Below are 10756 nucleotides of genomic sequence, written 5' to 3' on the forward strand. Positions count from 1 at the left end.
GAGATTCTGCAAAAAGTAGCAAAATCACATAAATACCAATCCAAAATAGTATAGCCAGAGTCTGTAGTCACATTGATGGTCATCTGTAGGCTACAGTTCAGACAATGACAAACCTGAATAAATACCCCTATTGCACAGTGCCCATAAGAGTCATCATATAGTCCTGTGACCCACGCATCACCAATAGATGCACAATTTAAGATAACAAATGACAGGGTACCGTTAAACTGAACATCAAATCACCGTTCAGAAATCCCACACAGAAGTGGTATTAATCTACTCTTATTTCTCTCCCAGTTTTAAAAACCAGCACATAAATGAGTACACAGTCCAATAATCTGGAGAAACGGTTTCCACATAGTTGTGGTACTTATCAGCCATTCTTAGCTCCCTTTTATTCCCGACACGTTTCCCCCTTTGGTATAAGGGTTCATCAGGGGATCCAGGGTTGAGGGCTTCAGTATTCCCCCTGGCGTAGTCAATGCTGTGTGAACCCTTATACCAAAGGGGGAAACCTCTGATTTGATGTTCAGTTTAACTGTACCCTGTCATTTATCTTAAACTAGATGGTGGCCTGATTCTAACGCATCGGGTATTCTAGAACATGCATGTCCACGCAGTATATTGCCCAGCCACGTAGTATATTGCTCAACTACGTAGTATATTGCCCAGTGACGTAGTATACAGCACAGAGCCACGTAGTATATTGCACAGCACCGTAGTATACAGCACAGAGCCACGTAGTATATTGCCCAGCCACGTAGTATATTGCACAGCGACGTATATTGCCCAGCCACGTAGTATATTGCCCAGTGACGTAGTATATTGCACAGCGACGTAGTATACAGCACAGAGCCACGTAGTATATTGCCCAGCCACGTATGTCACAGGTTAAAAAATAAACATACCTTCCAATCCGAGGGCCCCTTGTAGTTGTAACATACTCACCATACTTGCAGTTCTGTCGCCTGTGCGCGGTACAGGCGGCAGCTTCCGGTTCCAGGGTGTGATGACATCGCGGTCACATGACCGTGATGTCATGGCAGGTCCTTCTCGTGCAGGCGCGCAGGGCCTGTGATGATGTCGCGGTCACATGACCGTGACGTCATGGCAGGTCCTTCTCCCATACGATCCTTGCTACCGGAACCTGCCGCTTGCACGGAGCGGTTACCGGAGGGTCGCGAGGAGCGGGAAAGGTGAGTAATGAATTTTTTTTATTATTATTTTTAACATTAGATCCTTTTACTATTGACCCTGCATAGGCAGCGTCAATAGTAAAAACTTGATCACACAGGGTTAATAGCGGCGATAACGGAGTGAGTTACCCGCGGCATAATGCGGTCCGTTACCGCTGGCGTTAACCCTGTGTGAGAGGTGACTGCGGGGAGTATGGAGCGGGCACTGACTGCAGGGGAGTAGGGAGGGACTAATCGGACTGTGGCCATCGCTGATTGGTCGCGGCAGCCATGACAGGCAGCTGGCGAGACCAATCAGCGAATGAATAACCGTGACAGACAGAAAGAAGGACAGATGGAAGTGACCCTTAGACAATTATATAGTAGATTGTGCATCTATTGCTAATGCGTGTGTCACAGGGCTATATGACTCTTGGGCACTATGCAATAGGGATATTTATCGAGTTTAACATTGTCTGAACTGTAGCATAAAGATGACCATCAATGTGACTACAGACTCTGGCTATACTGTTTTGGATGGGGTATTTATGTGACATTGCTACTTTTTGCAGAATCTCTCCTGGAACATACAGCAATTACTACAAGATAATTATCTCCTTATTCATTTTGTGTACTACCGTCTAATATTTTTGTGGGGTTTTTTTGTGTATATTTTAGTGTGTAGGATTTTCAGGGTGCATTAGGATTTTCAGGGCTACCTACGAGCGGGGGCACCATCACGTCTACAACTAGAGTGCCGACCACCGCTGGCAGGTAGGGTGAATCCTAGGGCTCATCTATCGAGCAATCAGCCCTTAGTTAAGTCACTATACTTCCCTTTGCTATTGACCCTTCATTGTTTTGCAACTTTTATGATAAAATATTTTTGATCCTTTTAAACATTACAGTAAAGGTTAATTGTTAGAGGTATATTTTTTCTGGTGTTTAACAAATATTGAGACCCTACCAATTCAAAAAGAAGGCTAAGGGACATATTACGAGGATAAGAGACATATATACCATTATGGGGCCCAGGATAAGAGACATATGCCAGGATACGGGACATATACCAGCATGGGGCCCAAGATAAGAATATTTGTTTGCCTGGTATTTTCAGTCTCCCTTGTTCGTGTTGCCTTGTTCGTCTGGTTGGTGAACTGTGGTGCATGGTTGCTCCCCTCTTCCCTGGGTGAGGGAAGGGAACAGACAGACGGCGGCTACAGGAGATAAGGCAAGATTGGTGTCCCCGGCATCTTCACCTTTAGAAGTAACCTGGGGAATAGGGTGAGCTAGGGCACCCCCCTAGTGTTAGGCACAGGCTAGGAGCCCCTGGTCCCAGGTCACCTGACAAACGAGTAGTAACATTAGCTCTGACCGAAACCATTTTTTGATCCATTATAGATCCTATTCCTGCTCTGACAGGGCAACTGCAGCAGCTCAGTCTGGAGGTAGCACATTTATGCACTGTTGTTTTGCAGCACCCTAGTATATCGGGTGTAGGAATCATGTCTCCCAGGCAAACCGTAGTGGAGCCCAAGATCACGTTGCCTGACAGGTTCTCCGGGGGGGCGTGACAAGTTTGTTGTTTTCAGGGAGGCCTGTAATCTACTTTAGGTTACGTTCTGTTTCCTCGGGTACAGAGGAGCAATGTGGGGATAATAATCTCGCTCCTTCAGAGGGACCCCTAAGCATGGGCATTTTCTCTCGTCTGACTGTTGCTTCAGACGGTGGAGGAATTTTTTCTGGCGCTGGGTCTTGTATACGACGACCCCGACCAACTGTGTCTCCTCAGCTGAGTCCACATTACGTCAGCTTCAGCAGGGGGACTGGTCGGCGGAGGAGTATTGCTCTGAGTTTCGGAGGTGATCCACAGACACTAAGTGGAATGACTCTGCACTCCGTAGCCTGTTATGTTAGGGGCTATCAGTAAGGGTGAAGGATGCCTTAGCCCTGTATGAGATTCCAATTTCCCTTGAAGCGGCCATGTCTCTGGCTGTCCGTCTTCGCCAGAGTCATAGGGAGACATCTCAATGTGTGGGAGGTCCTGAGGAACCCATCCAGGTGGGTGCAGCATCTCTTCCTAAAAAACTGTTGTTCGGCGCAAAGGGGGAGTGTGTTTTTACTGCACTAAAAAGGGTCATTTGTGGGCACGTGTACTTCCTGACCTCACAGTAAAACAATCACCAAAAAACTAAGAGTCCCGGGTTGCGGTGAGGTTAGCAACTTGGGTGTACTTATCTCCTCTGTGGGTAGGACACAATTTTTTCTGCCAGCTGAAATTCACCTGGGTGAAATTGAAGTGGTTGTGTCTGCATTTCTGGACAGTGGGGCTGGGTTTAACTTGATTGAAGCTAGGTTCTTTCAGGTCTGGGGCCTCAATCCACATACCTTTGTCCAGACTCATACCCATAATCGCCATTGTTGCCTCCCCCTTGAGACAGGGGTATTTTACTCATGTCGTCTGAGGTTTACATCTTCAGGTAGGGGCCATGCACTCTGAAGTAATTGCCTGTTATGTGCTAGAGGGTCTGCCCTTTCCTGTGGTTCTTGGACTTCCTTGACTCACTCTGCACAATCCTGTGGTAGATTGGCAGACTCGGGAAGTGGTAAAGTGGAGTGAGTATTGTCATGGACATTGCTTGAATACACCTGTCTGACTTTGGGGATGTGTTCTCAGAGCAGGGGTGCCAAGAACTTCCTCCCCATCGTCCTTATGACTGCGCAGTTAATCTTGTTACTGGAGCAAAGCTTCCTAAGGGCAGACTTCTATAATATCTCTGGTCCACAGAGGCAAGCCATGAAGAATATCACGGAGAGTTTGGCATAGGTCATATCAGACCATCCTCATCTCCCATTGCTGCGGGGTTTTTCTTTGTTAAGAATGATGGGGGGTTATGCCCCCGCCTTGATTTACGCAAACTCAGTCTGATCAAGGTCCGGGATCCATATCCGCTCCCTCATCGGGGACCGCTTTAATCAGATTGTGGGAGCAAAATGGTTTCCAATACTGGACCTCAGGGGGGCGTATAATCTCACTCGCATTAAAGAGGGGGATGAGTGGAAAACAGCTTTCATTATGCCTGAGGGACACTATGAGAACCTGGCGATGCCATTTGGGTTGACAAACGTGCCCGCCATCTTTAAGCACTTAGTCAATGACCTCTTTAGTCATCTGGTAGGTAGATTCATGGTGATCTATCTTGATGACATTAATTTATTCACCTGACCTTGAGTCACATCAGTTACATGTCAGGCACGTCTTACAAATACTCAAAGACAATAAATGATTTGTCAAACCGGAGAAATGTATCTTCTCAGTTGAGATCCCTTTTCTAGGATATGTGTTAACGTCCACTGGTTTTAAGCATGGATCCGGCGAAAGTCCAGGTAGTGCTGGATAGGGATCGTCCTGAGGATTTGAATGCATTGCAAAGGTTCTTAGGTTTCGCCAACTACTACCGTAAGTTCATCAAAAACTTTCTGCAGTAGCCAAACCTCTGAGGTTATGACAAGGAAGGGGATGGACTTCTCCAAGTGGTCTAGTGCGGCCAGGGAGTCATTTGATACCATGAAGAGGTGTTTTGCATCTGCGCTGATCCTCAACCTTTTATCGTCGAGGTTGACGTGTCTGAGGTGGGAGTGGGGGCTGTATTGTCAGAGGGTGCGTCTCCTAGTAAATGGCATCCATGTGCATATTTTTTTTTTTTAAACTCATCTGCGGAAAAAAAATATGACATGGGTAACAGAGGACTCTTGGCAGTCAAGTGGGCTTTTGAAGAGTGGTGTTGTTTTTTGGAGGTAGCAGTTCAACTGGTTATGGTGATCACAGATTATAAGAATCTTGTATATTTAAAATTTGCGAAGCATCTAACGCCTCGACAGGCAAGATGGGCATTTTTCTTCACCAGGTTTAACTTTTTTGTCACTTATAGGCCGGGGAACAAAAACATTAAGGCAGATGCCTTATCTCGTAATAAATGTTATGATATCTGCGCTGGGTTCAATCTATAACCCCCTCTGAGGACAAAAAAGGTAGGGAAGTGACGGTTTAAAAATGCCTAAAAAGCCAAAACGACTGACCACAATATATGTAAAAAAAGTATGGCTAAGATGAGGTGACTATTAGGCGTTTTTTGTATTTGAGTTAACTGCTGGTGTGGTAGCGATTACCAGACTAATGACCCAGAGCCTAAAAGTAGTATAGCCAACATCTAGGAGATAGAAAATTCAATTGAGTTTACCTGATGCGGCTGCAGCAATGGTGTGAAACCTGTTGTCGCTAAGTCCGTATGTATTGCACAAGATATCAGCTTCAGTAAATCCAGCGTATTGCCTTCTGATGAGCGTGCTCTGGGCGCTGCCCCGGCCGGCGGCAGAACACCCTGCGCTCGCTTCCTCCGTGGAATGAATCAGCGCTGCTAGATTAAGCCGTTAGGTTCTCTGTCGATGCAGGACCTTACGTGACGTCACGGTCACGTGATTACTCACATGACTGGCTAAGGGAAGCGCAATGGACCAGTTCCTACGCGTTTCGGAATCAAACGTGTTCCTTCATCAGGGATAGTCCATACTAGGTGATCTATACCTATATAACCTGCAGCGCTCACATGACCACATTAAGAGTTGAAGGCAAACAGCTCTATTTCGCTGTTCAAGCCTTTGGGAACTAGAGTTTCAAGTTCAAAAATCATTTTTGTGTCTTCCCTCGACGTCTGTTGAATATAGTTTCCTCTTCTCCAGCTCTTCTGCACTATTTTGACTTAGATGCCTTATCTCGTTGTTTTCCTGGGGGAGGAAATAATTGTGTACCGGTACCTATTCTACAGAAAAGGGTGGTTATAGCATCTATTTGCTCCGATTTTGAAAAAAAGGCTGTGACACTAAGGGGGCACCCCTGCTGCCTGTCCTTTATGGAAACTGGTTGAACCTGTGAATTTTTATCTGAGTCCTTAGTGAACATCACGATTCGGTTTTGGATGGATATCCTAGTAATAAAGCCACCATTGATCTTACTTAGCGTTTTTGGTGGCCACGGGTACATCAGGATGTCCAGGAGTATGTAACCACCTGCAGTGTCTGTGTGCCTTCTAAGACCTTTCATACTTGTCCGTCGGCGTCTCTCCAACTTGCTTGTCAGTCGATATTATCACGGATCTACCCATGTCAGCGGGAATACTGTAATTCTGGTGGTGGTGGATAGAATCAGTAAGACGTCTCATTTTATTGCATTATCAGCTTTACCGAATGACAGTTCCTTGGCGCAAAATGTCATCAGGGAAATTGTAAAACTACATGGGATCCTGACTGATATTGTTTGTGACCGGGGGTACAGCTAAGTTTTTTAAGGCGTTTTGCACCTGTCTGGGCATCCATCTGTTGTTCTCTTCTGTATTTCACCCGCAATCTAATGGGCAAATTGAATCGGTCAACCAGAATCTGGAGACTTAGCTGTTTTGTGTCTGAGAATCAGGAGGATTGAGTTACCTACTTACCACTAGCCAAATTCGCAGTAAATAATTGTTGTCATAAGTCTACTGGTAATTCCCTGTTCTTCAGGGCGTACGGGTTTCATCCTCAGTTCGACTCATTTGATAAGAATCGTTCTTATGGATGACCTGAAGAAGAACGGTTTTCATCATCTATTACGTCCGTGTCGCAGGGGGTTACTAATAATTTGAGGAAGATGGGGTCCAAATATAAGAGTGTGGCTGATCCGAGATGTTTGATGGGTCTGGACCTGTGTGTTGGTGATTTGATGTGGTTGTCCTCTAGGAACATTAAGTTGAAGGTTCCATCTTAGAAACTGGATCCCAGGTTCATCAGTCCTTAAAAAATCGTGGCCATCATCAATCTCGTAGCATTCTGCCTTGCTCTGCCATCTACCTTTAGGATCCATAATGTGTTTCATCAATCTCTCATCAAAAAATATGCTACATCTTCGGTACCATCACCGCTACCACCATCTCCTGTCATTGTGGATGGAAACTTAGAATTTCAGATAGCGAAAATCATGGATTCTCGTTTAGTTCGTCGGTTGCTTCAGTATCTGTTACATTGGACGGGATACGGTTCTGATGAGAGGATGTGGGTTCCAGCATTTGACATCCTTGTGGCCAGACTGGTCCATTTTTTTTACGTGGCACACTTCGTTAAATCCGGTCCTGGGGTTCCAGAGGTCCCTCGTAGAAGGGGGGGTACTGTCACGGGGTTACTGCAGCAGAGAGGAGCCAGAAAACCGCAGTCTCTGATTGCTCCTACTCCTGCGCTGAAAAGAAGCACTTCACATTCTTTTTAAAAGGTGTTAATTTCTTTTGGCAGTACAATACAGTGGTTAATCGGCCATGTTGGAAGCTTGGTTAGCCACTCCTATCCCCTATATAATCTGGGTCCTGACTGAAACACATTGTCAGAGTTAGCTTATGCTGCATGGCTTGGAGGAGAGTTTGATGGTTATGTGAGGGAGCTTGGTGGATTTATCTGTGACTGTTGTTTGGGTTTGTGTGATAATTCCCGTTCCTCCTCTTACTTTGGTTTTCCCCATCCACTCCCCGATGAATTCTTCTGTTATATGTGAGTGAATATTTGTATGCCTGGTATTTTCAGTTGCCCTTGTTCGTCTGGTTGATGTACTCAGGTGCGCGGTTGCTCCCCTCTTCCCTGGGGGAAGGGAACAGACGGAGGGCGGATACAGGAGATAAGGCAAGGTTAGTGGCCCCGGCATCTTCACCTTCAGAAGTAACCCGGGGAATAGGGTGAGCTAGGGCATCCCCTAGTGTTAGGACCAGGGTAAGAGCCCCTGGTCCCAGGTCACCAGACAACCGAGTCATGACATGCCCTGTGTGAAAGTGATTTACCCCTAAACCTAAGAACTGGTTGGGCCACCTTTAGCACCAACAAATGCAATCAAGGGTTTGCGATAACTTGCAATGAGTCTTTTACAATGCTCTGGAAAAATTTTGGCCCACTCATCTTTACAGAGTTGTTGTAATTCAGACACACTGGAGAGTTTCCAAGCATGAGCCGCCTTTTTAAGGTCATGCCTCAGCATGTCAATCCAACTAAGTTCTGGACTTTGACTAGGCTATTCCAAAGTCTAAATTTGTTTTTCTTAAGCCATTCAGAAGTGGACTTGCTGGTATGTTTTGGATCACTGTCCTGCTGCATAACCAAAGTGAGCATCAGCTTGAGGTCACAAACAAATGGCTGGACATTATCCTTTAGGATTTTTTGGTAGACCTCAGGATTCATGGTTCTATTTACCAAAGAAAGTCTTCAAGGTCCTGAAGCAACAACCATCACACTACACCACTATATTTCACTGTTGGTATGATGTTCCTTTTCTGAAATTGTGTCTTACTTCTATGCCAGATGTAATGAGACATGCACCTTCCAAAAAGTTCAACTTTTGTTTCGTCAGTCCACAGAGTATTTTCTCAAAAGTCTTGGGAATCAACATGATGTAATCTGGCAAAACTGAGAAGAGCCTCTATGTTCTCATTGCTCAGCAGTGATTTTCATATTGGAATTCTGCCATGCAGTACATTTTTGCCCAGTCTCTTACTTATGGTAGAGCCATGAACACTGACCTTAACTGAGGCAAATGAGTCCTGCAGTTCTTTGGATGTTGTGGATTCTTCTTGGATGAGTCGTTTCTACTCTCTTAGGGTAATTTTGGATGGATGGCCACTCCTGAGAAGGTTCAGCACGGTTCCATGTTTTCGCTATTTGTGTATAATGGCTATCACTATGGTTCACTGGAGTCCCAAAGCTTTAAAAATGGCTTTATAAATTTTTCCAGACTGATAGATCGCAAAAAAAAACACAAAAAAAGTTGCACTCTGTAGTGCTAAAGCATGTCAATATGAAATATGAATAGTATTTTATTTGTTTACTGTATAACTGTAAATTTTCAGTTTCTCAAATTTTTCTCTATAGGTATATTTTTGAGTAAAATGTAAATTGTACTTTTATTCTACAAACTACTGACATGTCTCCGAAGTTCCAAGCAATACATTTTGCATTTATTTTCTGAAAATTAGAAATGCTCAAAGTAACAAAGAATGCATTGCTTGAAGACCTCAAATAATGCCAAAAAAAAGTTCATAATCATTTAGAAACAACAATACTAATGTTTTAACTGAGGAAGAGTTCTGAAATCAATATTTTGCGGAATAACCATGATTTTTAATTACAGCTTTCATGCGTCTTGGCATGCTTACCACCAGTCTTTCACACTGCTTTTGGGTGACCTTATGCAACTCCTGGTACAAAAATTTAAGCAGTTCTTCTTTGTTTGATGGCTTGTGACTATTCATCTTCCTCTTGATTACATTTCATAGGTTTTCAATGGGGTTCAGGTCTGGAGATAGGGCTGTCCATGACAGGGATTTGGTGTGGTGGTCCTTCATCCACACCTGGATTGACCTAGCTGTGTGGCATGGAGAAAGCAGTCCTCAGAGTTCGGGAACATTGCCTGAGCAGAAGGAATCAACTGTTTTTCCAGGATAACCTTGTATGCGGCTTCATTCAATACATCCTTTGCAAAGATTAACCTGCCCAATTCCAGCCTTGCTGAAGCATCCCCGAATCATCACCAATCCTCCACCTAATTTCACAGTGGGTGCAAGACACTGTGGCTTGTACGCCTCTCCAGGTCTACGTCTAACCATTAGATAAGGTGTTGATCTGGGGATTCAGCGGTCATACTCTTTGAGATGCTGCAGCAGCTGGATTTTGTAAAGGTGCCATTTGTGAGTAGCTAATATCCGCCGAAGGGATGTTCGACTGATGCCAGACTGGTGCGCTGAATTTGCAAATGGGCAAAACAAAAATTGGAACTGGACCTTCAGTTTACACAGAACATTATGTTCAGTGATGAGGCAACATTTTTTGGGTGGGCCATTTATATGGATACACCTAATTCAAATGGGAATGGTGACAGTTTTTTTGCGTAGGGTGTTTTCCATTGAAATCTGCTGCAATGACCCAGGCACTGCGTTCACCAGACATCAACACAATTTCTATCTGCTCCTCACGTGTTAACCTCTGCGACATGTCAATTGCTGTCAACAAAGGGAAACTTGTAAATAACTCATGAAAGAATAAGTTATGTTAACAAGCATACCATTGTTTGTCTTACGAAATTCTCAATAAGTTTGATGTCACATGACCCTCTTCCCATTGGAAAAAATAAAGTTGGATCCAAAATGACAGACTTAAAAACGGCTGCCATATTCACCACCCATCTTGAAAAGTTTTCCCCTTCCCATATACTAATGTGCCACAAGCAGGAAGTTGATATCACCAACCATTCCCATTTTATTTAGTTGTATCCATATACATGGCCCACCCTGTATATGTATTCATCTTTTGCATTTTAAAAATTACAAAAAGAAAAATGGGCCTGTCCTAAGTTCGTTGTTGTGAATTCTGCTTTTGGGCTCCCTCCGGTGGTTGTAGGTGGTAATGCAGTTGCCCCTGAGTTGCAGTCCTGGTCAGGTGTATCTGCTGATTGCAGTTCTGACTGGGGTATTTAGGCGTGCAGGATTCATTAGTCCTTGCCAGTTGTCAATTGTTGTTGG

This window comes from Ranitomeya variabilis, chromosome 7 (genome assembly GCF_051348905.1).
Source record: "Ranitomeya variabilis isolate aRanVar5 chromosome 7, aRanVar5.hap1, whole genome shotgun sequence".
Lineage (NCBI taxonomy): Eukaryota > Metazoa > Chordata > Amphibia > Anura > Dendrobatidae > Ranitomeya > Ranitomeya variabilis.